We start from the raw sequence: 27,224 nt of genomic DNA, 5'->3' as shown, positions 1-27,224 counted from the left end.
TATTCAACATTATTGCGTGGACGATAAACACAACCTAATAAAACTTTAGTATTATTAAGTGTGGATACCTCAACCAGTATATACTCTTTTTGCTTTCAGGTAGCGATTTAAGTATTTACATACAGTTTAAATGGTTTTTTATATACAAAAGATGGCAACACCTCCACCATTTGAATGCCGATCTGCTCGTAGAATTTTGTAACCAGGAATTGTGTAAATCGAGTCATTTATTTCAGGATGGAACCAGGTTTTAGATACACATATGATGTCAATTATTGTATTAACGAAAGTATAAGAAAGTTCATCTCCTTTGTTGTTGTTTAAGCTCTGCGCATTTATGTGTACAATATTCAACAAACATGTTTCTTACATTGTCTCTGGAGTCACGTTCGGGACCGGTCAATTGGCCGCTTAGATCGTGCGATTTAACGACTTTAGACTATTTTTTGTGGGTATACCAAAATTGGACTAAGCGGATAGCCCATTTGTGGCGTAGTCACGGTCAATTAGCATAAAATAATCTTCAAACATTAAATTATATGGACCGTACTATCGATTCAAATAAAGTTTTTATGCATTTTTCTGAATTTTATGTGTGTGTTTTTTTTTTTTTTTGAAAAACTTTCCTATAGCTCTTAAGAAATCACCCTTTAAAACATTTGGAATTACTTTTTATAATGTATTCCTGGAGTGATTCATTAAAATTTGCTCTTTTCTTCAAAAATTTAATATTAAAACATTTTTGACATTAAAAATTCCATACACGTACCATTCCTTGGATGGTATTATGAGTTACCTAGGGTCGGTAGATTTCTATAATCTTGTATGTGTGATTTCTTTTAAACCTGTTCATCTCCCAAATCATGCTGAATAGCACCTTTTAATCTTGGATAAATTTTAAATGAGTCTCAAAAAGGCTTGTTGCTAGTGCCGCTTTAAGATAACGGCTTGTGTTTTTTAAACCTTGACATTTCATTTCTTAAAAAAAATATATACATATACAAATATACGAAAACAACAAATATTTGTGAGAAATTGTGGTAATGGACGAGCATATAAATTATGAAAAAAGTACCGGTAAAGAGATGCAAACAAATTGTTAAAGAATTTATGAATCATTCTTGAATATAGATATTTAAAGAGAAAAGAATAGAACAAAGCGTTTTAATTAAAGTCTGAATATAGATATCGTTATATGAAAATGAATATTTAACAAACATCCATTTATATTTGGTGGGAAAGATATTACCCGGAAATTGATTTTATATGCGAATTTTTTTTCCTATTTTCCTTTTAGTGTAATTATTGCCTAGCGAAAGTTGGCTTCGATGGAAAAGAGACTTAATCCTGATGGCCCAGACGAGCCTGATGTGTTCGCTTCATAAGAGAGTGGGCTCCAGCCTTTAATAGTTCAGCTGGCAAATCATTGGCTCCTGCTGCATTGATGTTCTTCAGAAAGAACCGGATAAATATCATTAGTCTGCTATAGATTGCAACGCGTATTTCGATAGTCGATATATTCGATTTTTTAATATGACATTTGTTATTAAGGTAATTTTCCTGGGGCAGATTAAAAACTTCTCTATAGAACTTAATATGCTAAAGTTGCCAGGTGATCCTTGTTTGGCGACGACACCAGGCCTAAATGCGTATGAAATTCGAATGAAAAGTTTTACAGCATTTGCCAAACTCACCGTACCCGCTGCCAAACCAAATGAGTGGAGTAGTCTTCGAATGAAGGGACTTAAAATAGCTCAGATTATTCGAGTCTGCTCGAACACTGAAGCAAGATCTATAAAATATATAATACTAGCTGAACCGGGTCCGCTCCGCTGCGCCTTCTTTTACTTTATATGGAACAAAAATTTCCTTTGAATATTTATATTCGACAACTAAAGAGTTTTTAGTGAACTTGACTAACAGTTTAACAATATAAGTGCCTTCATCTGAGTTTGGATGCAAGGTCTACTCCATTCTTAAAATACTTTATTTCAGCCCGATTTTCTCATGATGTCTGATTTAGAGGTGTTTTCGGGGGTGAGATGGTCCCCTAGACACTTGGCCCTGCAAAAATATTAACATCGTGCTCTTCTCTCAATGTACTATTTATTTAAACGCCATATTGCCATTGGTTTTGGAGGGGAGTTTACCCAAACACATGGCCCCAAAATTGGTTATCAAATTCGTTTTCTAATCCCAAATAACTTTCATTTAAGCCATATATTAGCATGGTCGAAAATTTTTAACCCTTTGGAGGGTGTTTTGGGGAAGGGGTGATGCCCTAAAGACATGCTCCTACTTTTGGATATCAAATTCGTATTCTACTCCCAAATTCTTAGCCCCATATTGCGATGGTTAGTAAAAAATTGCTGTTTGTGGGGTATTTTGGGAAAGGGGTAGACCCCCAGAAAATTGGTCCCGAAAGTGGGTAAACATTTTTGCTCTACCCCCCAAATACCTTTCATTTAATCCCCACATTAACATGAGTGGTAAATATGCCCGATTTAGGCGTGTTTTGGGTAGTGAGATGGTCCCCCATACACTAAGCCCAGAAAATATATGAGCAACGCGTTCTATTCTCATATATTTGAATCCCATATTGCCATTGGCCTTAAAATTGCATACCAAATTCGTTTTCTAATCTCAAATACCATTCATTTAAACCCCTTTTGCAAAAGCCCCACTTTGCTATGCCCGCAAATTTGTCCTCTTTGGAGAATGTTTTTGGGGACGGGTACCCCCCCAAACACTTGGTCCCACAATTGGATATCAGATTCGAGTTCTACACTCAAATACCTTTTATTTGAGCCTCATATTGTAATGGTCAGAAAATACTTCCTATTTGGTTGGTGTTATGGGGGTGGGGTGGCCCCATAGACACTTTTCCCGAATATTGATATCAGATTCGTGATTTATTTCCAAAAACCTTTCATTTCAGCCCCATATTGCTATGCTCCTCTTTGGGGGATGTTCTTGGTCCCATATCTGGATGTCAGATTCGTATTCTCAAATACCTTTTATTAGAGCCCCATTTTGCCATGGTCAGATAATAAGTCCTGTTTGGGGAAAGGGTGGATCCCCAGAAACTTGGCCCACATATTAGATTCGTATTTTACTCGCAAATACCTTTCATTTGAGCCTCATACTGCCATGGTAGGTAAATATGTCCGATTTAGGGATGTTTTGGGGGTTGGGGTGGTCCCCCAAACACTTGGTCCGACAATTGGATATCAGATACGTTTTCTAATCTTAAATACCTTTCATTTGAGTCCCATATTGTCGTGATTGGTTTATATATATATTTGGTAGGTTTTGGGGTGGGGTGCCCCCCCCCCCCCCTCCTAGGTACCCCATCCGAACGTAGAATAGCATTCCAAGCGCTTCGATTTTCTGCGCTTATTCTATAATCTTAGGGATGTTTTGGGGGTTGGGGTGGTACGCCAAACACTTGGTCCGACAATTGGATATCAGATACCTTTCATTTGAGTCCCATATTGTAGTGATTGGTGTATATATATATCTGGTAGGTTTTGGGGTGGGGCGCCCCCCCCCCCCTCCTAGGTACCCCATCCGAACGTAGAATAGCATTCCAAGCGCCTCGATTTTCTGCGCTTATTCTATAATCTTTGTGTTTAATTCAGCATTAGAGGTCGCTGGTTCAAATCCGTGGTGGTGTCTCCCACCACTTGATCCTTCCATCGGACTTTTGGTCGTCCCGGTTTGCCTTCAAAAGACTTCTTTGCTGGAGCTTCTACATCCATTCTGACAACATGACCTAGCCAACGCAGCCGTTGTATTTTGATGCGAGTATCTATGCTATCGTCGCCATACAGCTCGTGTTTCATACGACGCCTATATTCTCCATTAACACAAACTGGTCCATATATTTTACGAAGAATCTTTCTCTCAAACACTCCAAGCACTGCCTCGACTGCTTTCACAAGTAGCCATGCCTCAGGACTATATAACAACACGGGTAGTATCAGTGTCTTGTATAGTGTAATTTTCGTCTGTCGAGAGGTGGCCTTGTTTCTAAACCGTTTACTTAATCCAAGGTAGCATCTGTTTGCCAGTATTATTTTTCGCTTTATTTAAAAACTGGCGTCATTCGTTTCAGTTACGGTGGTGCCGAGGTACATAAAGTTACTGACTATCTCAAATTTGTGGTTCCCAACTTTCCCAATTTCTTTATTTGATCGGTTGTACAGGGCGTTTTGGGAGTTGATACCATCCATTTCGTCTTATCTCTTTTCTTTACTGCCAGACCCATTTTCAACCATTCTCTTTCGATTCTTTCAAAGGCTGCATTAATTGCTTCCGGTGACCCACCTATTATAACAATGTCGTCGGCATAGGCGAGTAGGATGTGTTCTCTTGTGAGTAGTATGCCATATCTATTCAACAACTGCATCTCTTCCTCACCCATCTCCGAGATCTGGCGTTTCTGAAAATTCGGGTAAGGGGAAGGGTCCGCCCCCCTTCAGATATCAAAAAATGTAGTACCCTATTTTCACCACGGGATCATTATGCATACTCTGTGAAAATTTCAAGAAAATCGGTTCAGCCGTTTCTGAGTCTAAAGGAACACACAAACATACAAACAAACAAACAAACAAATCTACAAACAGAAATTGATTTTTATATTGGGTTGCCCAAAAAGTAATTGCGGATTTTTTAAAAGAAAGTAAATGCATTTTTAATAAAACTTAGAATGAACTTTATTCAAATATACTTTTTTACACTTTTTTTCTAAAGCAAGCTAAAAGTAACAGTTGATAACTGACAGAAGAAAGAATGCAATTACAGAGTCACAAGCCGTTGAAAAAATTTGTCAACGCCGACTGTATGAAAAATCCGCAATTACTTTTTGGGCAACCCAATATTTTCATCCCCCAAAACGCCCCTCAAGCCGGCCAGGTTTGCCGACTATGGAAATATAGGGCTCAAATTAAAGGTATTTGGGAGCAGACTACGTATCTGATATCAAGATTAGGGACCAACTGTCTAGCGGACGTCCCACCACCATAACTACACCCAAATAGGACGTATTTGCTCACCAAGACAATTTGGGTCGTAAAGAGAGTGGAACTAAATATTCATAGTTTTTAGGGCCAATACCCCAAACCGGACATATTTGCTGACTTTTGCAATAAGGAGTTTAAATGAGATTAGAAAACGAATTTCATATCTAATTTTGAGGGCAATGGCAATATGGGGTTCAAATAAATGATATATAGATATATATATCGGGCTTAATGTTTGGGGGACCATCCCAATCCCCAAAACACCCCTAAATCGTGCATATTTACCGACCATGTCAATGTGGAGTTTAAATGAGAGGTTTTTGGGGGGTAGAGCAAGAATTGATACCCATTTTCGGGACCAATTGTCTGGGTGTCTACCCCTTTCGCAAAATACCCAACAAACAGCATTTTTTTAGTGACCATCGTAATATGGGGATCAAATAATGGTATTTGGGAGTAGAATACGAATTTGATATTCAAATATAGGACGATGTATTTAGGGCATCACCCCCTTCCCAAAACACGCCCAAAGGAAAAAAATTTTTCGACCATACTTATATGTGGCTTAAATGAAAGGTATTTGATATTAGAAAACGAATTTGACAACCTATTTTGGGGCCATGTGTTTGGGGGACGCCTCATCCTGTAAACTCCTCTTAAGCCAATGGCAATATGGGGTTTAAATAAATGGTATTTAAGAGAAAAGCACGATGCTGATATTATTTCAGGGCCAAGTATCTGGGGGACCACCTCTCCCCCGAAAACACCCCTAAATCAGATATCATGAGAGCAGCGGGCTGAAATGAATTTTTTAAGAATGGAGTACAGCTTACATCCAAATTTAAATTCGTAGACTAATAAAGATCATAAGGGATACAGATAAAGGCACTTATATTGTTAAATTCTTAGTCAAGTTAGCAAGGTATTTCACTAAATGACCTTCGAAAATAAATATTCCAAGGAAACTTTTTTCCAGCTAGCGGGCCTGGGTCTGCTAGTAGTAAATAAAAACTTTATCATTACTTTCTACTCACCAATGTTATTCCTCAATTTAACCTGAACTTAAACTGATTTAAGAACAAAAATTCAATAAAACTAAAATCCTTCATTTATTGTTCACAATATGCTTTTATTTATTCGTTTCTCAGAAATTCCCTTATTTTTTCTTTTTTTCAGTTGTATTCGCTGTATTCTAGGTTTTTTTTGTTTAAAATCTCAAAGATCGGTTTAATTTCGTCTTTAAATCTGTTTTACAATTTATATATACAGTGTTTTTTATGTGTTGCTTGTTTTTCAGTTTGAATTATTTTGCGGATGTTTATTTGTTAAGGTATTCAATTTGTTGCTTTCCTCTATCAAAATTAAAGAAAAATATTTTTTTTTTTATTTATTTACTATCCTTTTTTATTATACAATATATATTTTTAATTTATTTGCTGCATTACAATTAGTATTTATTTTTTTTGTTGTTGTTTTAAGAGTCAGTATTTGTGTTTTAAATTAATAGGAATAGAAGTTTGTTTTTAACTTTCTGTGTTTAAGTTTTAGAGAAAGAAAACGGGCTTATGTTTAATTATAAAAATAGAATAAATGAAAAAAAAATCTATTAAAATTAAAAAATATCTATCTAGTGTTCTTTCATTGCAAAAAAAAAACATACTTTAACTAAATAATGACTTTTAAGTATTTATTTTAAGGGAATTGTTATTGATAATCTGAAATAAATACATAATAGCCTATGAATTTGTGAATATATGAACACTTTCTTAAATTATACAATATTTACTAAGAAAATAGAATATGACTTTAGGGTTTGTATTGAAAAATCAAAGAAAAAATCTATCACTCCATTGTAATGGGACTTCTCAATTACAAATGAATTGAATTGTAATGTACTTCAAAAAAAAAAAAAAAACAAAACAAAAACTAAAGAGGATTTTAATAGTTTTAACATAATTGAAAATATTTTATAAAATAAAGGGTCTGTTTATTATTTAAATACTATACAGTGCAAAGTGTGTGCAATCGTTTTTATTTTAGTCCCATTCAGTGCAAGCCAGATATACTAAATAAATTTTCAATCCAAAGTTGTACTGAATAGTTATCGATATCATGCGATAACTAATAATAATTAATTACTAATCACTATTTGCACTATACAGTACAGAGATAACACCGCAATTGTTGTTTTGTAGGCTGTGCATATTTTTTGGCTCTGAATAACTGTTGATAAAATACGACAATATTCGATAACCCACTTTTTACTCCATAAACAGATGTATAAAGAGAAAATGGCGCTAAAAACAAAAATATTGTGTATGACAAAGAAAATACAGAAAATAAATTCGATTTCTTAAATGCGCCTTATAAAAATTAAATAGGATATTTCGTTAGAATGGATCTATTCCAAAAGAGTTGTAAATCAATGTAGCCGGGCATCGCCAGATATACTAAATAAATTTTCAATCCAAAGTTGTACTGAATAGTTATCGATATCATGCGATAACTAATAATAATTAATTACTAATCACTATTTGCACTCTTCAGTACAGAGATAACATCGCAATTGTTGTTTTGTAGGCTGTGCATATTTTTTGGCTTTGAATAACTGTTGATAAAATACGACAATATTCGATAACCCACTTTTTACTACATTAACAGAGATTTTTCAATTGCTCAGATGTATACAGAGAAAATGGCGCTAAAAACAAAAATATTGTGTATGACAAAGAAAACATAGAACATAAATTCGATTTCTTAAATGCGCCTTATAAAAATTAAATACGATATTTCGTTAGAATGGATCTATTCCAAAAGAGTTGTAAATCAATGTGGCCGGACATTGCCGTCTATATCATATCATATTCAACTTTGATTTCGTTTAAACAAATAGTCGCATTTTGGGCAACAGCCTAACTTTTAACCAAATTATTCAATACATGACCATCGCACAGACTAGCCGAACACACTACCAACTTAAATTACGGGTTGGTCATGAGAGAAGCCGTTGTACAAAATTTCTTCCAAATCGTATGAGAATTGCGCGCTTTATGGGCTAAAGAAGTCAAGATCCAAGATCGCTTTATATGACAGCTATACCACTTTATGAACCGATTTGAATCATATTTAACACAGTGATGGGAAAAGTTACCAAAACACTACGTGCTAAATTTCAGTCAAATCGGACAAAAATTGCGCCCTCTAGAGGCTCAAGAAGTCAAAACCCAAGATCGGTTTATATGACAGCTACATCAAAACATGGACCGTTTTAAACCATACTTATTGCAGTTGTTGAAAGTGATACCAAAACACCAAATCGGACAAGAATTGCGCCCTCTAGAGGCTGAAGAAGTCAAGACCCAAAATCGGTTTATATGGCAGCTACATCGGGTTATGAACCGATTTGAACCATTCTTAGCTCTGCTATTGAAAGTGACATCAAAACACTACTAGCGAAATTTCAGTCAAAACGGACGAGAATTGCGCCCTCTAGAGGCTCAAGTCAAGTCAGGACCCAGGATCTGTTTATGTGGCAGCTATATCAAAACATGAACCGATTTGGCCCATTTACAAACCCAACCGACCTACACTAATAAGAAATAATTGTGCAAGATTAAAGATGGCTAGCTTTACTCCTTCAAAAGTAAATGTGCTTTCGACAGACAGACGGACGGATGGAAAGACGGACGGACGTGGCTAGTTCGACTTAAAATGTCACATCGATCGAGAATATATAAACTTTATGGGGTCTTAGACGTATATTTCGAGGTGTTACAAACAGAATGATGAAATTAGTATATTCCCATCCCATAGTGGAGGGTATAACAATATATGAAGGCCGAACAGGATGGAATAGGACAGAAATAAAAGGTATTTGGTAGTAGAATACAATGTTTACCCTCAAATTGGGATGGACACGGGAGGACCTGGGGATCTTTAAAAATCTGGTATCTCAAGTGGTAGCTTCGATATATGATTTTGAATGTAGATAACCAATGCAAAAAAAAATTAAATAGTGTGGATCTGAATCTTAATCGCAAACTTCAAAATGCATTACATAATGTGGGGGGGGGGTCTACTCAAACAAAATCGTACTCCAGCACGACTCTGATATTACTTCAGGGTCCACCCCCTAAACTCCTACTCCATGTATGCCTACTGTGACACTTGATGAAGAAAACGAATTTGATATCCAATTTTAAGCCCATGTGTTTCGGAGTCGTCTCACCCCCTAAACTCCCCCAAAAATCAATGGCAACTGGGGTTCAATTGCCATTGGACGATCATGACAATATGGGAATCAAATGAAAGGTAATTCGGGAGTAGATTGCGAATATGGTCAGGAAGGAGCAATAGGCTTTGTAGTTTGTTGATTTCGGAAAATCAAAATCCAAAATCAAAATTGGACCGATCGGGACATTATCGGTATCAAATGAAAAGTATTGGAGAATAGAATACGAATATGGAACCTTAACCTTAACCAACCTTAAAATTCCCCCCAAACAGATATATTGGGCGTTCATGACAATATGGGCCTCAAATGAAAAGTATTCGGGAGTAGATTACGAATCTGGCATACAAAATCAGATCAAAGTATAATTGGGAGCTTCCCCTTCCCTCCAAAAACGCTTTAAATGGGAATATGACCCATCATGACTATATGGGACTCGATTTTGGTTTGTTTCTTCCGTAGAATCAAAAACGGCTGAACAGATTTTCCTCAAATTTTTACAGATAGTGTAAGTTTGTCTGGAAGGAAACATAGGCTATATAATTTTTAGATATCGGATGGAGCCTCTCTCCCCCTTACCCCAACAACGCCATCCAAAACCAAAAGTGGACGGATTGGGACAAAATAGGTATCAAATGAAAAGTATTGGAGACTAGAAAGCGAATATCGTATTACAATTTTAGGTCCAAGTACCCAGCGGGCCTCCCCAATCAAAAAACTCCTCTAAATAGATATATTAGAATTTCATTTCAATATGGGCCCCAAATGAAAAGTATTCGACAGTAGATTACAAAAATGGCAAAAATTAGATCCAAGTAATAACAGGTGGCCCCACCCCCAAGTACCCTCAAATGGGCATATTAGCCGGCCATGTCTATATGGGACTCAAATAAAAGGTATTTGGGAGTAGATTACGAATATGACATTAAAATATGAGTTCAAGTCTAGGTGGCGCTTTTCTTTCCAAAAATAAGTCAAATAGGTTGATCGGGACAATATGGGACTCAAATGAAAGGTATTGGAGAGTAGAAAAAAGTAGAAAAAAATTTTGGAGCCAAATGTTTGGGATTGGTAATGCGATTCGTTCGAATTTTTTATGCACTCTAACGTCAAAATAAAACATGGTTTCTATTGTTGGGGTTTGGGTGCCTCGGGGGCGGTCCAATATCCCGTCAAATGGGTATATAGACCAATCACGACAATATAGAGCTCAAAGTTGCATGAGAGAAAAAAACGAATTTGATATCCAATTGAGGAGCCATGTGTTTGGGGAACTGCCCAACCCGCAAACACCTCCCATTATATAAAAGTTATTTGATGTTTAAATTGATTGATTTTCGGGAAATTTATACTCATTTTCGGGACAAAGTCCCTGGGGTCCGTCCCATCCTCAAACAGAATTCATTTACCGATCATGCCATTATAGGGCCCATATAAAATGTATTTGAAAGTAGAGCACGAAGCGCTTATTTACATTAAGGACCAAGTGTCTCTCTAAACCGGAAATATTTACTAATACTAGTCATACTAATAATATAGGACCCAAAAGAAAGGTATTTGGGAGTGGGAGAGTAAAAATTTACCCAGGGGCCGAGAAGGGGCACACTTCTCACACATCAATGAAAGCTTTTCGATTCCAGTTTAAACTCAATGATAAGGGACTTTTTTTTATAGCCGACTCCGAATGTGGTGCCACAGGGCGAGATCTCTGTGGGGAGAATTTTTTAGATGACCATGCATGGCAAATGTCGCCAGCATTAAGAGGGGATCATCACCGCTTTAAATTTTGTCCGATATTATTGCCAGAATTTGAAGGTAGGCCTTCAGCGTTAAAGGCGGTCATAGGCTACAGTGGCTCGAATTCGATTTGCACATTTCTTGTCAGCCAGATTTGTTAACAAAATTAAAGTTCCTTTCAGTTTAAGAATACAACTTTGGAGTTCTCCGTTCATTTTAACTTTTCCACTTAACAAATTAAGGCAAATTAGGGGCTACACATATAAGAATTGAAATAAATTTTAGTTTCAAATAAGTAAAAATAACAAATTCTACATGAAGTTTTGTAGTATATTTTGAATTGTTTTTCTAAATTTGTTTTTTTAAAGAAAATTAAGTTTCTTTACAGATTTATTGACTATTTACTAAAAAACAAAAACGATAGCAGGTTTTCTCAAAAATAATTTTTGTTTTTTCATTATTATTATTTTTTTTTTAATTTTGTGTTTTTTTTCTATAAGTCTCTATTTTTTTAGTTTAGCATTTCCTTTTAGTTATCAGCATTTGTCTTAGATTTATTTACCTTGTGTTGTTATCGTATTTTGTTTCGCTTCTTTCAAATATTTCCCACATTTTTTTATTTGTTTTCTCATTTTTTTAAATTTAATTTTTTTCTAAGGCACTTTAAATCAAGTTAATATATTTTTTTTAATAATTATTTTAATCTCGTTTAATTTTGTTTGTTTTGGGTTTTTGTATTCTTTTTTTGCCAAAAAAAAAATCTTTTAAAAGAGTGTATTTCAAATAAAAATGATTTTTTTTATAAAAAATTTTATTTTTTTTTATTAAATTTTGAGAGATTTTAGTAAATTTTAAAAATAAAATGGAATAACTATTTGCGCGTAATTTCTACAGTCTAGAGAATGGTCAAAGGGGGGAAGGAAAGACTTTTAGCAAGGTGCCTTATAACTAATGATCATTGTAGTTCTTTCCATTATTTTTGATTTCAACTATGAAAGCGTTCAGTGTTACTTCTGGTTTAGCAAATTTTGTGATCAAATTTTTTTAGAGGAAGAAGGAGATTTACACCACTGTTGCTAGGAAATTTATACTTCAAAATTATTTGAATAGACTTTGAGTATTAGAGGATAAAAACTAAAAGGCAAATGTCTTTTAGATTTTTACTCGAGAATCCTATTTGAATCTTATTTGATTTCATTTACCCCAAAACTCATGGACAATGTCAAAAATCGAGCTATAAAGGCGTGTGAGGTGTCACATGCTAGAAAGAATAAGAAACAGAGGGCAGATGTCTCATATTTGGAATTTTTTCCCGTTTCAATTTTTAGTTCACCTCGAAAAGCGTTATCGCAGATTCAAACCCATTTCCCGGCAGGGGGATAACTATGACCACTAGCGGAAAGTCTCAGTGAGAGGTCGGGTGGCACCGGCTCTTGCACTAATACTGAGTGAGGCTGAGACAAATGTCTTTTAGATTTTTCTCGAGAATCCTACTTGAATCTTATTTGATTTCATTTAACCCAAAACTAATAGACAATGCCAAAAATCGAGCTATAAAGGGGTATTAGGTGCCATACTACAAAGAATAAGAAACCGAGCCTCATATCTGGAATTTTTTTCCGTTTCATTTTTTAGTTCACCTCGAAAAGCGTTATCGCAGATTCAAACCCATTTCCCGGCAGGGGGATAACTATGACCACTAGCGGAAAGTCTCAGTGAGAGGTCGGGTGGCACCGGCTCTTGCACTAATACTGAGTGAGGCTGAGACAAATGTCTTTTAGATTTTTCTCGAGAATCCTACTTGAATCTTATTTGATTTCATTTAACCCAAAACTAATAGACAATGCCAAAAATCGAGCTATAAAGGGGTATTAGGTGTCATACTACAAAGAATAAGAAACCGAGCCTCATATCTGGAATTTTTTTCCGTTTCATTTTTTAGTTCACCTCGAAAAGCGTTATCGCAGATTCAAACCCATTTCCCGGCAGGGGATAACTATGACCACTTGCGAAGAGTCTCAGTGAGAGGTCGGGTGGCACCGGCTCTTGCACAAATACTGAGTGCCTACGATGCTCGATATGAAAAGGCGAGTTATTGGCGCCTTCAAATAACCAATGGCCAACCCTGTTCCTGCGGGGATCGGTCCTTTGGACCGGAACAAACTTGCTCACCTATAGGAGCTTCATGAGGATCATCAGCTGCACATGAAAATGTGGCTACAACAACAAAAACAACAACTAAAAGCGTGCTAAGTTCGGCTGAGCCGAATCTTATACACCCTCCTCCATGGTTCGCATTTGTCGAGTTCTATGCGCGGTATCTCTTTTAGGCAAACAAAGAATATTGAATAAGAACTGTTATGCTATTGGAGCTATATCAAGTTATAGTCCAATTCGGAACATATATGAATGCTTAATATTGTAGAAGCCATCGTGTAATATTTCAGTTCATTCGGAAAAGAATTGCGCCTTGTAGGGGCTCAAGAAGCAAAATAGGTTTATATGGGAACTGTATCAAGCTATTGATCGATGCAGACCATATTAGACACGTATGTTGAAGATCATGAGGGAAGCCGTTGTACAAAATTTCTTCCAAATCGGATGAGAATTGCGCCCTCTAGAGGCTCAAGAAGTCAAAATCCCAGATCGGTTTATATTGCAGCTATATCAGGTTATGGATCGATTTCAATCATACTCAGCACAGTTGTTGGGAGTCATAATAAAACACCTCATGAAAAATTACAGCCAAATCGGTTAAGTATTGTGCCCTCTAGTGGCTCAAGAAGTCAAGACCCAAGATCAGTTTATATTGCAGCTATATCAAGTTACCTACCGATTTGCGCCATACTTAGCACAGTTATTGGAAGTCATAACAAAACACCTCATGCAAAATTTCAGCCAAATCGGATGAGAATTGCGCCCTCTAAAGGCTCAGGAAGACAAGATCCCAGATCGGTTTATATTGCAGCTATATCAAAACATGGACCGATTTGAACCACACTTAGTGCTGATGTTGGAAGTGCGCCCAAAACAACACGTGCAAAATTTCAATCAAATCGGATGAGAATTGCGCCCTCTAGTGGCTCAAGAAGTCAAGACCCAAGATCGGTTTATATGGCACCTATATCAAAACATGGACCGATATGGCCCATTTACAATTCCAACCGACCTACACAAATAAAAAGTATTTGTGCAAAATTTCAAGCGGTTAGCTTTATACCATCGAAAGTTAGCGTGCTTTCGACAGACAGAGGGATGGATAGACGGACGGACATGGTTAGATCGATTAAAAATGACATGACGATCTAGAATATATATATACTTAATGGGGTCTCAGACGCATATTACTAGGTATTACAAACAGAATGACGAAATTAGTATACCCCCAACCTATGTTGGAGGGTATAAAAAGCCCAATGGAAAGATCAAGTGGTGAAAGACATCTGGAGAAGGTGCGCAGAAACTCGAGGCGCTTGGAATGGCTAATGGGACAAATGTTCTGTCATAGTCAATTAAAGTAAAGTAAGAATAAGTTGAACTCACCTTTTGAAACGAGCTAGCCAATCAATATAAACCTAAGACTCGCAATTATCCTACGACTCAGGAAGAATTCAGGAGTATATCTTGAGGCGTCTCAAGAGATACTCACACTACACACGAGAATAATCACATCCCAAAGCTGAATTTTTTTTTTTGGAAAGAAGCTGAATTTTCAATAATGGAAAGAGCTTAGATTTTATATTTCATCAAAGTCTTATAAAGATGGAATATTTAGTGTGTGTGGAGTGTTTATGTGTATTCTGTGTTTAATTTTAGAATTTTCTTTCGCCTCTTTTTATTGTTGTATTGAGGGAATACAAATGGTAAAAAATAATGATATACTTTCAACACAATTAAATGTTGATCCATTCGAAATTCTCAAATATTATATAGACGTGTGTGTGTAGGTGTTTGTGTGTATATGTGTGTATATATTTCCTATTTTATTCGTTTTAACTATTTACAAAGTAGTATGTGTGTAATTTTAATACTAAATTTCTCTGTTTTTCAGTGGCATTTACAATACAAACTATAAAATGTGCAATGTGTGTGTTTTTTTTTATTATAATTTCATTTTAAATTTGTATTGGTCTTAAATAATTACATTACTATGTGTCTTAAATAGCTAATTTTATATATACTATTTTATTATTGTTTTTTTTTTTATTTTGTTTTTAATTTCTTTTTTAGTTAAACAAAAAAATATTAAATAATTACTAGTACAAATATCACGGTTTTACAGCTTAAAAACGTAATTCATTTTATGATTTCATGTGTTCTTTTATTTAGTTTTTTTTTTTTTCAACTTCCTCTTCTACAAATATAGAAAAAAAAATAAAAATATGAGATTACAAATATAATCATTGAAAAATTTTTAATGTGTAAAACCAAAAAAAAATTAAGGGAATTTATATAAAATGTAAGGAATAGCTGTTAGTTCATAAGGAGAAAACAAGTAAAACATCTAAGAAATCATTGTTGTTGCATATTATGTACCCTCCACCAAGGTCTAAATTTACCAAGTTTGTTTGGGGGATTGGACAACTATGTAGTGGTGCTGGTATCTGATGTTCTTAAATATTTATACCCTACAACACCACCACTGTGGTACAGGGTATTATAAGTTTGTGCATTTGTTTGTAACGCTAAGAAGGAGAAGAGCTAGACCCATTGATAAGTATACCGATCGACTCAGAATCACTTTCTGATTCGATTTAGCCATGTCCGTCTGTCCGTCCATCCGTCTGTGAGTCCATGTATTCTTGTAATCAAGTTGCAGGTCGTATGTGTTATCTAATCATAACGAAATTTTGCACATATCACTTTTTTGGCCCAAAGATGAATGCTATTGATATTGGTAATAATCGGTTCAGATTTAGATATAGCTCCCATATATAGGTATCGCCGATTTGCCCTTAAGTGGCGGTAGTAACTACAATTTTCAAACAATCTGCCCAAATTTTGGCACGGGTTGTTTTCTTGCTGATTTTAACATATCTACAAAATTGTATCCAAATCGGTTCAGATTTAGATATAGCTCCCATATATATGTATCGCCCGAATTGCAGTTAAATGGTCGTAGTAACTACAATTTTTAACCGATCTGTACAAAATTTGGCTCCGATTGTTCTGTTACTGATCTTAATATATCTGCGAGATTTCACCAAAATCGGTTCAGATTTAGATATAGCTCCCATATATTTGTATCGCCCGAATTGCAGTTAAATGGCCGTAGTAGCTACAATTTTCAACCGATTGGCACAAAATTTGGCTCCGATAGTTTTGTTACTGATCTCAACATATCTGCAAAATTTCATAAAAATCGGTTCAGATTTAGATATAGCTCCCATATATATGTATCGCCCGATTTGCACTTAAATGGTCGTAGTAACTACAATTTTCAACCGATCTGTACAAAATTTGGCTCCGATTGTTCTGTTACTGATCTCAACATATCTGCAAGATTTCATCAAACTCGGTTCCGATTTAGATATAGCTCCCATATATATGTATCGCCTGATTTACACTTATAAGACCGTAGTAACAACAAATTTCGACCGATTGGCACAATTGTTTTGTTACTGATCTTAAAATATCTGCAAGATTTCATCAAAATCGGTTCAGATTTGGATATAGCACCAGTGCAGGTTTAGATATACCTCTCATATACATATATATATATATATTGCCCGAATTTATAATTGTAGGGTAGGTGTAAGGTATTATATAGTCGGCTCCGCTCGACTTTAGCCTTTCCTTACTGGTTCTTTGTATATAACTGAATATTTTTTTGAGTGTAGTAGTCATTAGTTCATAAGCCAAAAGATTCGTGGCAATACCAACAAGTAAAAGCGTGCTAAGTTCGGCCGGGCCGAATCTTATATACCCTCCACCATAGACCGTATTTGTCGAGTTATTTTCCCGATATCTCTTTGTAGGCAAACAAAGTATAAAAGAAAAGAATTGCTATAATATTGGAGCTGTATCAAGCTATGGTCCGATGCGGACCACAATAGATTTGAATGTTGTAGACCATAGTAGAAGTTATTGTGTAAAATTTCAGCCAATTCAAGTAAGAATTGCGCCCTTAAGGGGCTCAAGAAGTAAAATAGAGAGATGGGTTTATATAAGAGCTGTATCAGGTTATAGACCGATTCGGACCATATTTACCACGTTAGTTGAAGGTCATGGGAGAAGCCGTTGTACAAAATTTCAACTAAATCGGATAATAATTACGCCCCCTGGAGGCTCAAGAAGTCAAGATCCCAGATTGGTTTATTTGGCACCTATATCTGGTTATGGACCGATTTAGACCATACTTAGCACAGTTGTAGGAAGTCTAAACAGAACAGAGCCCTCTAGACGCTCAAGAAGTCAAGACCCCAGACAAGTTTATATGTCAGGTTATGGACCGATTCCAACCATACTCAGCACAGTTGTTGGAAGTCATAATAAAACCCTTCATGCAAAATCGAATAAGAATTGTGCCCTCTAGTGGCTCAAGAAGTCAAGAACCAAGATCGGTTTATATGGCAGCTATATCAAAACATGGAACGATATAGCCCATTTACAATCCCAACCGACCTACACTAATGAGAAGTTTTTGTGCAAAATTTCAAGCGACTAGCTTTACTCCTTTGAAAGTTAGCATGCTTTCGACAGACAAGCGGACGGACATGGTTAGATCGGCTTAAAATGGCATGACGATTCGATTCGATTCTATCGCACTGTGAGGCGGCGGAATGCCATCTTTTCACCCAATATCACTAAAACAAGCAGTAAGTGTTTGCAACGAAACTACGTCTGGAAAGAACTGGGTAGATTTGGAGCATTATGAAATGCTGGAGATACAGCATTTAAAACATGCAGCAGAAAGGCGCAATATATCCTTCTCCACTACAATGCCAGTTGCCACGTCAAAACCATCCGTCAGGAGCTGGTTTAACCAGACGTGCAGGAATGCCGTCAGATCAAAGGAGGAGGCATTTAGAAATTGACGTTTAAATAAAAATGCCAGTAATGAATTGCTGAGCAAACAGACAAGAACTTCATGCAACAAAAAACTAAGACGCGAAAAGTTTCTGCATATCAGCGGCTTCGTGCCAAAGTTTTTGCTTCTTCAAGGGGAAGAGGTGAAGAGCTTTTGGCCGTTTGTGAAAAGAGTGAAGTTAAACTCATAGGCTATCCTGACTCATATTCACTGACCCGGTTGATAAGCCTAAACTGCGGACTGACTGACGTGTTTGCGGGAAATTCTTCCCCGCCGGAAAGCGATTAACCACTCCCTGTTCTTGAAGGCGTATCGTATCTAGCTCCGTGCCTCATATATATTTTCGAACACGTGGAGTCAAAAGGGTTCTTGCAGATCGCGACGTAAATAAATCCACGGGCCCTGATGATATGTCATCACTTGTTCTATGAAAGTGTTATTCGACGCTTGCTCGTCCTTGGCGCAATCTGATCAAGCTTGCTTACCGTGCGGGTGTTTTCCCCACGACTTGGAAGATTGCGAACATGCAGCCTATCCCTAAGAAGGGTGAGGCGACCAACCCTGCAAATTACAGACCAATAGCGTTATGCGCCCCGCTATCCAAGGTTATGGAGAGTATGGTTAACCACCATCTTGTGAGATACATAGAGTCCAATGGTCTTCTTAGTGACCGCCAGTATGGGTTCCGCAGAAATCGCTCCACGGGTGACCTGATGACATTCCTGTCGCTCTATTCACCAGTTCGGTGAGAGTAATAGTCTCTTGTGTGGAAAACGGAGCTGTTTTGGTGTATTCATATGAAAACACTTCTGGGAATCAAAGGATATGGAATCAATTGCTGAATACAAAGAATTGAGGTTGGTCACGGTGTAACATAACTTTTTGTAATTATTAATATAGATAATCGAAATAAAAAGAATTAAAAAAAATATGTTTAATGTTTTTGTTTTTGCTTCATTAGGGTGTGGCATAATCAATAACGGTTTGGTACTAAAAACAAATACGGTCTGGTGCCAAAAACAAAAACAGATTGGTATTAAAACCAATACCAGTTCGGTAATAAGGCTAGTACCAAACGGTACTAATCATTTAATGTTTCATCCATACCATCCGGCATTGTTTTTGTACCATACGGTGTTGCTTCCGTATGGTATTGAATCGAACGGCGCTCATAGATATGTGAGATGTTTGTCCCTGTTCCTTAATGGAATGTTCATGGGATAATTTGCTTTTGCATCTGCCACATCCGGGTGCAGATGGCAGAAAACAGTAAAAAACAACATACAATACAAGTCGGAGAGTTGTTTTATATAAAACATGTGATGGTGTGTACAAAATAAGAAGTTGAAGAATTGATACAAGCAAAGAAGTTACGGCCTTTAGGGATTAATATGTTACTAAGTTGCAATTAAACCTTTGGAGAATTAGTCGTGTTATCTAGAAAAAGCAAATTTCTAAGATAGGATCTAAAGCAAATACATTTCTAGTTTTACAAAAGGAACTTTTAGTAAGAAATAATTGGAAATACTGAATAATAATTATCTAAAATTACATATGTACAATCGTTAGAAATCAGATATAGTTAACAGTCTAGTGTTGTTTGCTGAAAATGATGTCTAATTCCAATTTAAGTCTCTATACTATAATAAGTAAAAAGGGGTTAAATTCGGCCAAAACCACCTTTCGTCAAAACCCGATGTAAAATTTATGCCTTATGCCCCAAAGCAGCCATATTGAAATATGTACCGATTTGGACCAAATGCTAATAAGTAAAAGTCATTGCTCAATTGTGTATAACAAAATATTGGTCTTTTTGGTAGCTATATCTAAAAATAAACCGATCTGAACCATATACGACACGACATGTCGAAAAGCGACATCCGTGATACCAGTTGAAAGTGATACCAGAACACCAGGTGCAAATTTTTAGCCAAATCGTATAATAATTTTGCCCTCTAGCGGCTCAAGAAGCCAAGATTCCTACATCTGTCTATATGGGAGCTATGTCAGGTTATGAACCGATTTTGACCATACTCATCACAGTTGTTGGAAGGCGTAACAAAATACTTCATAATAAATTTCAGCCCAATCGGATAAGAATTGCGCCCTCTAGAGGTTTAAGAACTAACTCAAGACCCTAGATCGGTTTTATGACAACAATATCAGGTTATGAACCGATTTTGACCATACTCATCACAGTTGTTGGAAGTCGTAACAAAACACTTCACGATAAATTTCAGCCAAATCGGATAATAATTTCGCCCTCTAGCGGCTCAAGAAGTCAAGATCCGATATCTGTCTATATGGGAGCTATATCAGGTTATGAATCGATTTTGACCATACTCATCACAGTTGTTGTTCAGTCCAATCGGATCAGAATTGCGCCCTCTAGAGGTTTAAGAACTCAAGACCCCATATCGGTTTTATGACAGCTATATCAGGTTATGGCTCGATTTAGACCATACATAGAACAGTTGTTGGAAATTATAACAAAACACATCATGGAAAATATCAGCCCAATCGGATCAGAATTGCGCCCTCTAGAGGTTTAAGAACTCAAGACCCCAGATCGGTTTTATGACAGCTATATCAGGTTATGGCTCGATTTAGACCATACATAGAACAGTTGTTGGAAATTATAACAAAACACATCATGGAAAATATCAGCCCAATCGGATCAGAATTGCGCCCTCTAGAGGTTTAAGAAGTCAAGACCCCAGATCGGTTTTATGACAGCTATATCAGGTTATGAATCGACCATACTCATCACAGTTGATGGAAATCATAACAAAACACCTCATGCATAATTTTAGTCCAATCGGATAAGAATTGCGCCCTCTAGAGGTTTAAGAAGTCAAGACCCCAGATCGGGTTTATGACATCTATATCAGGTTATGGATCGATTTAGACCATACTTAGAACAGTTATTGGAAATCATAACAAAACACCTCATGCAAAATTTTAGCCCAATCGGATGAGAATAGCGCCCTCTAGAGGCTCAAGAAGTCAAGACCCAAGATCGGTTTATATGGTAGCTATATCAAAACATGAAGCGATTTGGCCCATTTACAATTCCAACCGACCTACACTAATAAGAAGCATTTGTGCAAGCGCCTAGCTTTACTCCTTCGACAGTTAGCGTGCTTTCGACAGACGGACATGACTAAATCGACTTAAAATGTCAAGACGATCAATCTATGTCGGATTTAAAGGGTCCTTGCGGATCTCGACGTTAATAAATTTCCGGGCCCGGACGGTATATCAACACTTGTCCTTTGTAAGTGTTCTTCGACGCTTGCTTGTCCACTACGCAACCTATCCAACCTATCCAACCTTGCTTACCGTGCGGGAGTTTCCTCGGCGCGTTGGAAGGTTGCGAACGTTCAGCCCATCCCTAAAAAGGGTGGGGCGAACAACCCTGCAAATTACCGGCCAATTGCGATATGCTCTCCAAGGTTATGGAGAGTATGGTTAACCATCATCTTGTGAGATTCTTAGAGTTCAATGGCCCTCTTACGATAGACAGTATGGGTTCCGCAGAAATCACTCTACGGGTAACCTCATGGCATTTCTGTCGGAACGATTGAGCCGCTCTATCCACCAGTTTGGTGAGAGTAAGGTCGTGGCTCTGGATATATCCAAGACATTTGATAGCGTCTGGCACGGTGCACTTGTATCAAAGCTTGTCGCTTTTGGAGTCGGTAACAACTTCGTTCGATTTATATCGAGGTCCTTGCGGATTTCGACGTTAATAAATCTCCGGGCCCGGACGGTATATCAAAACTTGTCCTTTTTAAGTGTTCTTCGACAATTGTTCGTCCACTACGCAACCTTTGCAACCTTGCTTACCGTACGGGAATTTTCCCGACGCGTTGGAAGGTTGCGAAAGTTCAGCCCATCGCCAAAAAGGGTGGAACGAACAACCCTGCGAATTAACGGCCAATTGCGATATGCTCCGCGCTCTCCAAGGTTATGGAGAGTATGGTTAACCATCATCTTGTGAGATTCTTAGAGTTCAATGGCCTTCTTACGATAGACAGTATGGGTTTCGCAGAAATCACTCTACGGGTAACCTCATGGCATTTTTGTCGAAACGATGGATTCGCTCTATCCACCAGTTTGGTGAAAGTAAGGTCGTGGCTCTGGATATCTCCAAGACATTTGATAGCGTCTGGCACGGTGCACTTGTATCAAAGCTTGTCGCTTTTGGAGTCGGTAAAATAACTTCGTTCGATTTATATCGAGGTCCTTGCGAATTTCGACGTTAATAAATTTCCGGGCCCGGACGGTATATCAACACTTGTCCTTTGTTAGTGTTCTTCGACGCTTGCTTGTCCACTACGCAACCTATCCAACCTATCCAACCTTGCTTACCGTGCGGGAGTTTCCTCGGCGCGTTGGAAGGTTGCGAACGTTCAGCCCATCCCTAAAAAGGGTGGGGCGAACAACCCTGCAAATTACCGGCCAATTGCGATATGCTCTCCAAGGTTATGGAGAGTATGGTTAACCATCATCTTGTGAGATTCTTAGAGTTCAATGGCCCTCTTACGATAGACAGTATGGGTTCCGCAGAAATCACTCTACGGGTAACCTCATGGCATTTCTGTCGGAACGATTGAGCCGCTCTATCCACCAAGACATTTGATAGCGTCTGGCACGGTGCACTTGTATCAAAGCTTGTCGCTTTTGGAGTCGGTAAAATAACTTCGTTCGATTTATATCGAGGTCCTTGCGGATTTCGACGTAATTAAATCTCCGGACCCGGACGGTATATCAAAACTTGTCCTTTGTAAGTGTTCTTCGACACTTGTTCGTCCACTACGCAACCTATGCAACCTTGCTTACCGTACGGGAATTTTCCCGGCGCGTTGGAAGGTTGCGAACGTTCAGTCCATCCCTAAAATGGGTGGGGCGAACAACACTGCAAATTACCGGCCAATTGCGATATGCTCTCCAAGGTTATGGAGAGTATGGTTAACCATCATCTTGTGAGATTCTTAGAGTTCAATGGCCTTCTTACGATAGACAGTATGGGTTCCGCAGAAATCACTCTACGGGAAACCTCATGGCATTTCTGTCGGAACGATGGAGCCGCTCTATCCACCAGTTTGGTGAGAGTAAGGTCGTGGCTCTGGATATCTCCAAGACATTTGATAGCGTCTGGCACGGTGCACTTGTATCAAAGCTTGTCGCTTTTGGAGTCGGTAAAATAACTTCGTTCGATTTATATCGAGGTCCTTGCGGATTTCGACGTAATTAAATCTCCGGACCCGGACGGTATATCAAAACTTGTCCTTTGTAAGTGTTCTTCGACACTTGTTCGTCCACTACGCAACCTATGCAACCTTGCTTACCGTACGGGAATTTTCCCGGCGCGTTGGAAGGTTGCGAACGTTCAGTCCATCCCTAAAATGGGTGGGGCGAACAACACTGCAAATTACCGGCCAATTGCGATATGCTCCGCGCTCTCCAAGGTTATGGAGAGTATGGTTAACCATCATCTTGTGAGATTCTTAGAGTTCAATGGCCTTCTTACGATAGACAGTATGGGTTCCGCAGAAATCACTCTACGGGAAACCTCATGGCATTTCTGTCGGAACGATGGAGCCGCTCTATCCACCAGTTTGGTGAGAGTAAGGTCGTGGCTCTGGATATCTCCAAGACATTTGATAGGGTCTGGCACGGTGCACTTGTATCAAAGCTTATCGCTTTTGGAGTCGGTAAAATAACTCCGTTCGATTTATATCGAGCTTTCTCAGAGATCGCACTATACAAGTTGTTGTAGATGGGTTCTCATCAGATGAGTATACATGGTCCGCAGGTGTGCCATAAGGCTCTGTCCTTTCCCCTTCCCTTTTTCTTGTTTTCATTGACGATCTATTGAGTCAGACTTCGAATCCAGTCTACTCATTTGCCGATGACAGTAGTCTGTATCATTGATATTCATTCGACCATAGGCCCAGTCCTCGAGAAATTGTGGACAGGAGGCGCATTATGGATAAGACGCTCTCTCAGGAATTGTTGGCCATTTCCGAGAGGGGTAGAATGAACATAGTAGATTTTAACGCACAGAAGACGCAATGCTGTTTCTAGTCTCACAAGCGAATCACTGACCCACTACAATCGTCGATATCTATCGACGGTATAGATATTGAGCAGTCAGATGCTCTTCCCCCTTCCTTCCCCTTCCCTTTTTCTTGTTTTCATTGACGATCTATTGCGTCAGACTTCGAATCCAGTCTACTCATTTGCCGATGACAGTAGTCTGTATCATTGATATTCATTCGACCATAGGCCCAGTCCTCAAGAAATTGTGGACAGGAGGCGCATTATGGATGAGACGCTCTCCCAGGAATTGTTGGCCATTTCCGAGAGGGGTAGAAAGAACATAGTAGATTTTAACGCACAGAAGACATAGCTGTTTCTAGTCTCACAAGCGATTCACTGACCCACTACAATCTACAATCGATATCTATCGACGGTATAGATATTGAACAGTCAGATGCTTTTGATGCTCTGGGCATGAAGATACAATGTGATGTCCGTTGCTCCAAACACGTATTCGAAGTGTCGAAAGTCGAAAGCATTCAAGTGTTTGGGCTTTCTTTAAGCGGTGCAAGAAATATTTCACCTCTTCTGATCTACTCAATATCTATGCCTCCTACATCAGGCCGAGGATGGAATATAACTCTCATATATGGACAGAAGCTCCAAAATCATTCTTGGAACTACTTGACCGGGTACAACGTAGAGCGATGGTGTTGATTGGGGACAGTAGGTTATCCAACTTTTTTGCCTCATCGTCGGAATGTGGGTAGCGTTGTATTGCTCTATCGTTATTTTCATGACGGGTGTTCCAGGGATATTCGTCTTCTTATGGTTTATTGAAAGGCAAGCTCACGGTAAGATGCCACATTTCTATAGTGCTCATTTTGGAAGGGTTAAATATTTTGAGAGAAGTTTCATTTCAAAAGACGTAGGGACAGCTGGACCTTTCGGGGAACCTGGTAAATTTGCATCTCTTATAGTGGTGGTTTTGTAACATAAGAAAATTTTAAACTTAAGACTTTTTGTATGGCATCAAAGTTTAAATTAGAAAAAATTAAACTAGATTGTAAAAAGAGGAGAATCTCTTGACTACTATAACATTATTGCTCTTGTAAGCTTTTTATCGTTAATTTTCTACAAATTCTCTTTGCATATTTTGCTGTTGTGGGCTTAGTCTATAAAAATTATGCCTTCAAATCCACAGAATTTACTGTATCGAGTTATAGTTTTTAGTTCTTTCAGTGTTCTCTAAATTTAAATTTTAAAGGCATTTGCGCCTTTTGTGTATGTTATTTAGTTTGTTTTACAAAAATATCTTTCTTTTATTAATTGAAGGTATTTTGGATTTTTTTTTTATTTTTTAATTTCAAAATTTGAAAATTTTGTTTTCTAGCCTTTTTCGATTTTTTCTATTCTTTTTTTTTTGTAATTGTATTCATAGTCTTTTTGGTTTAAAAAAATAAACTATTCCCCTTTCCGAGCCAGTGAGTTATTGTAACAAGTAAAAATATGTTCTAAGAATTGTGTGTGTTGTTGGAAAAGTTTGGACAAAAACCTATTTTAGTCAATATCAGAGGACTTTTTGGGATTTGGTAGGCACAAAGAAAGAAGGGAGAAATTTAAAACGAATGTTAGTAATAAAAAGTGTTTGTAAAGACTAAATCGATTTTTTTTAATTTAGTATAATTTATTGGGTTGCCCGAAAAGTAATTGCGGATTTTTTAAAAGAAAGTAAATGCATTTTTAATGAAACTTAGAATGAACTTTAATCAGATATACTTTTTTTACACTTTTTTTCTAAAGCAGGCTAAAAGTAACAGCTGATAACTGACAGAAGAAAGAATGCAATTACAAAGTCACAAGCCGTTGAAAAAATTTTTCAACGCCGAATATATGAAAAATCCGCAATTACTTTTTGGGCAACCCAATATTTATGCAAATAATTGAATATAAAATGGGAATTTTTAAAAAATAACTGAAATTATTTTGAAATTAAAAGAAAAACACGATTCATATATAAAATTTGAAAAGAAATAATTAAAAAGCGTTAAGTTCGGCCGGGCCGAACTTTGGATACCCATCACCTCGGGTATATATGTAAACCATCTTTCGTCATAATCCGGTGAAAAATGCATAATTTATGCCCCCATAGCAGCTTTATCAAAATATGGTCCAATTTGGACCAAATTGGACATGAATATTGAGAAGTCTAATAAGTACAAGTCATTGTTGAATATTGTAGAACAATAAATTGGACATTTTGGTAGTCATATCCAAATATAGACCGATCTGAACCAGATACGACACGGATGTCGAAAAGCCTATGATGAAACTTTTGCAATTTACAAAGCGTATTCGTAAAGGCCAAAAAGCTCAACGCAACTCATTCTACTTTGGCCATAAGGCTGTCACAGGCGGAATTCTAGTGGCCAGTTAGTAAACTTTCACAAGAATGCCTAAAATCAACATTCATTGTGATAAACAGTTTCTCTAAGGATGCCACCGGAAGTGTCACACAAATTTCCAACTCATCCAGCTTTGTAAACAGGACACATGTAAAGAGGATATATATGCCTCTATGAACTTTTGGAGACGTAATCCAAAAATATTTGCCATCATACGAAACAGAAGCTTGGCTGCATATTTTTTGGTTGTTCGGAGAGACTTCATCACCTTGTTTAATAAACGACAAACTAATAAACGACTATTATTCTCGTTTCTAAAAACCCGAACATCTGGTATCAGTTAATGTTTTAAACATCGAGTTTTAATTAATCGACCATCTCTTAAGGACATAACACTAAGTGTGATTTTATATCACTTAAGAAACACAGGTAGGTACCTGTAACAAATAGCCCAAGAAGTAGAGCTGGCAAACTAGCGATAATCGCAACATTCGATAGTTTTAATAATAAATATCGATACTATCGTTAATTTCAATATCAATGCACAGACCAAATAAAACCAAGGTTAATAAAGTAATGAGAGAAATCATTGTACAAAATGTTAGTCTAATCGGTGAAAATTGCGCCCTCTATAGGTGCAATGTACCTTAAAGAATACATTAAGTGTCGGATTGCTTTTTTTTTTTGGTTAAGTTTTCCAAAAAAATTTACTGTTGCGTTAGTGTCCATCGGAAAAATATCAATCGATA

The 27,224-nt window shown here is 37.3% G+C and overlaps 1 protein-coding gene across 4 annotated transcripts in view; it reads right to left on the bottom strand.

Moving 5' to 3' along the window:
- Window positions 1-6,128: 6,128 nt before the first annotated feature.
- Window positions 6,129-27,224, bottom strand: part of LOC106085833 (beta-1,4-glucuronyltransferase 1) — a 384,493-nt gene continuing 363,397 nt past the window's right edge. For all 4 annotated transcript variants that reach the window (XR_009397680.1, XR_009397679.1, XR_009397681.1 and 1 more), the window contains one exon: window positions 6,129-15,346. The gene's annotated coding sequence lies outside the window, so the exon portion shown is untranslated. The remainder of the gene's footprint in view (window positions 15,347-27,224) is intronic.

Source organism: Stomoxys calcitrans, chromosome 3, assembly GCF_963082655.1.
Source record: "Stomoxys calcitrans chromosome 3, idStoCalc2.1, whole genome shotgun sequence".
Taxonomy (NCBI): domain Eukaryota; kingdom Metazoa; phylum Arthropoda; class Insecta; order Diptera; family Muscidae; genus Stomoxys; species Stomoxys calcitrans.
The sequence above is the reverse complement of the archived record's forward strand: the minus strand, read 5'-3'. Positions and strand labels throughout refer to the sequence as shown.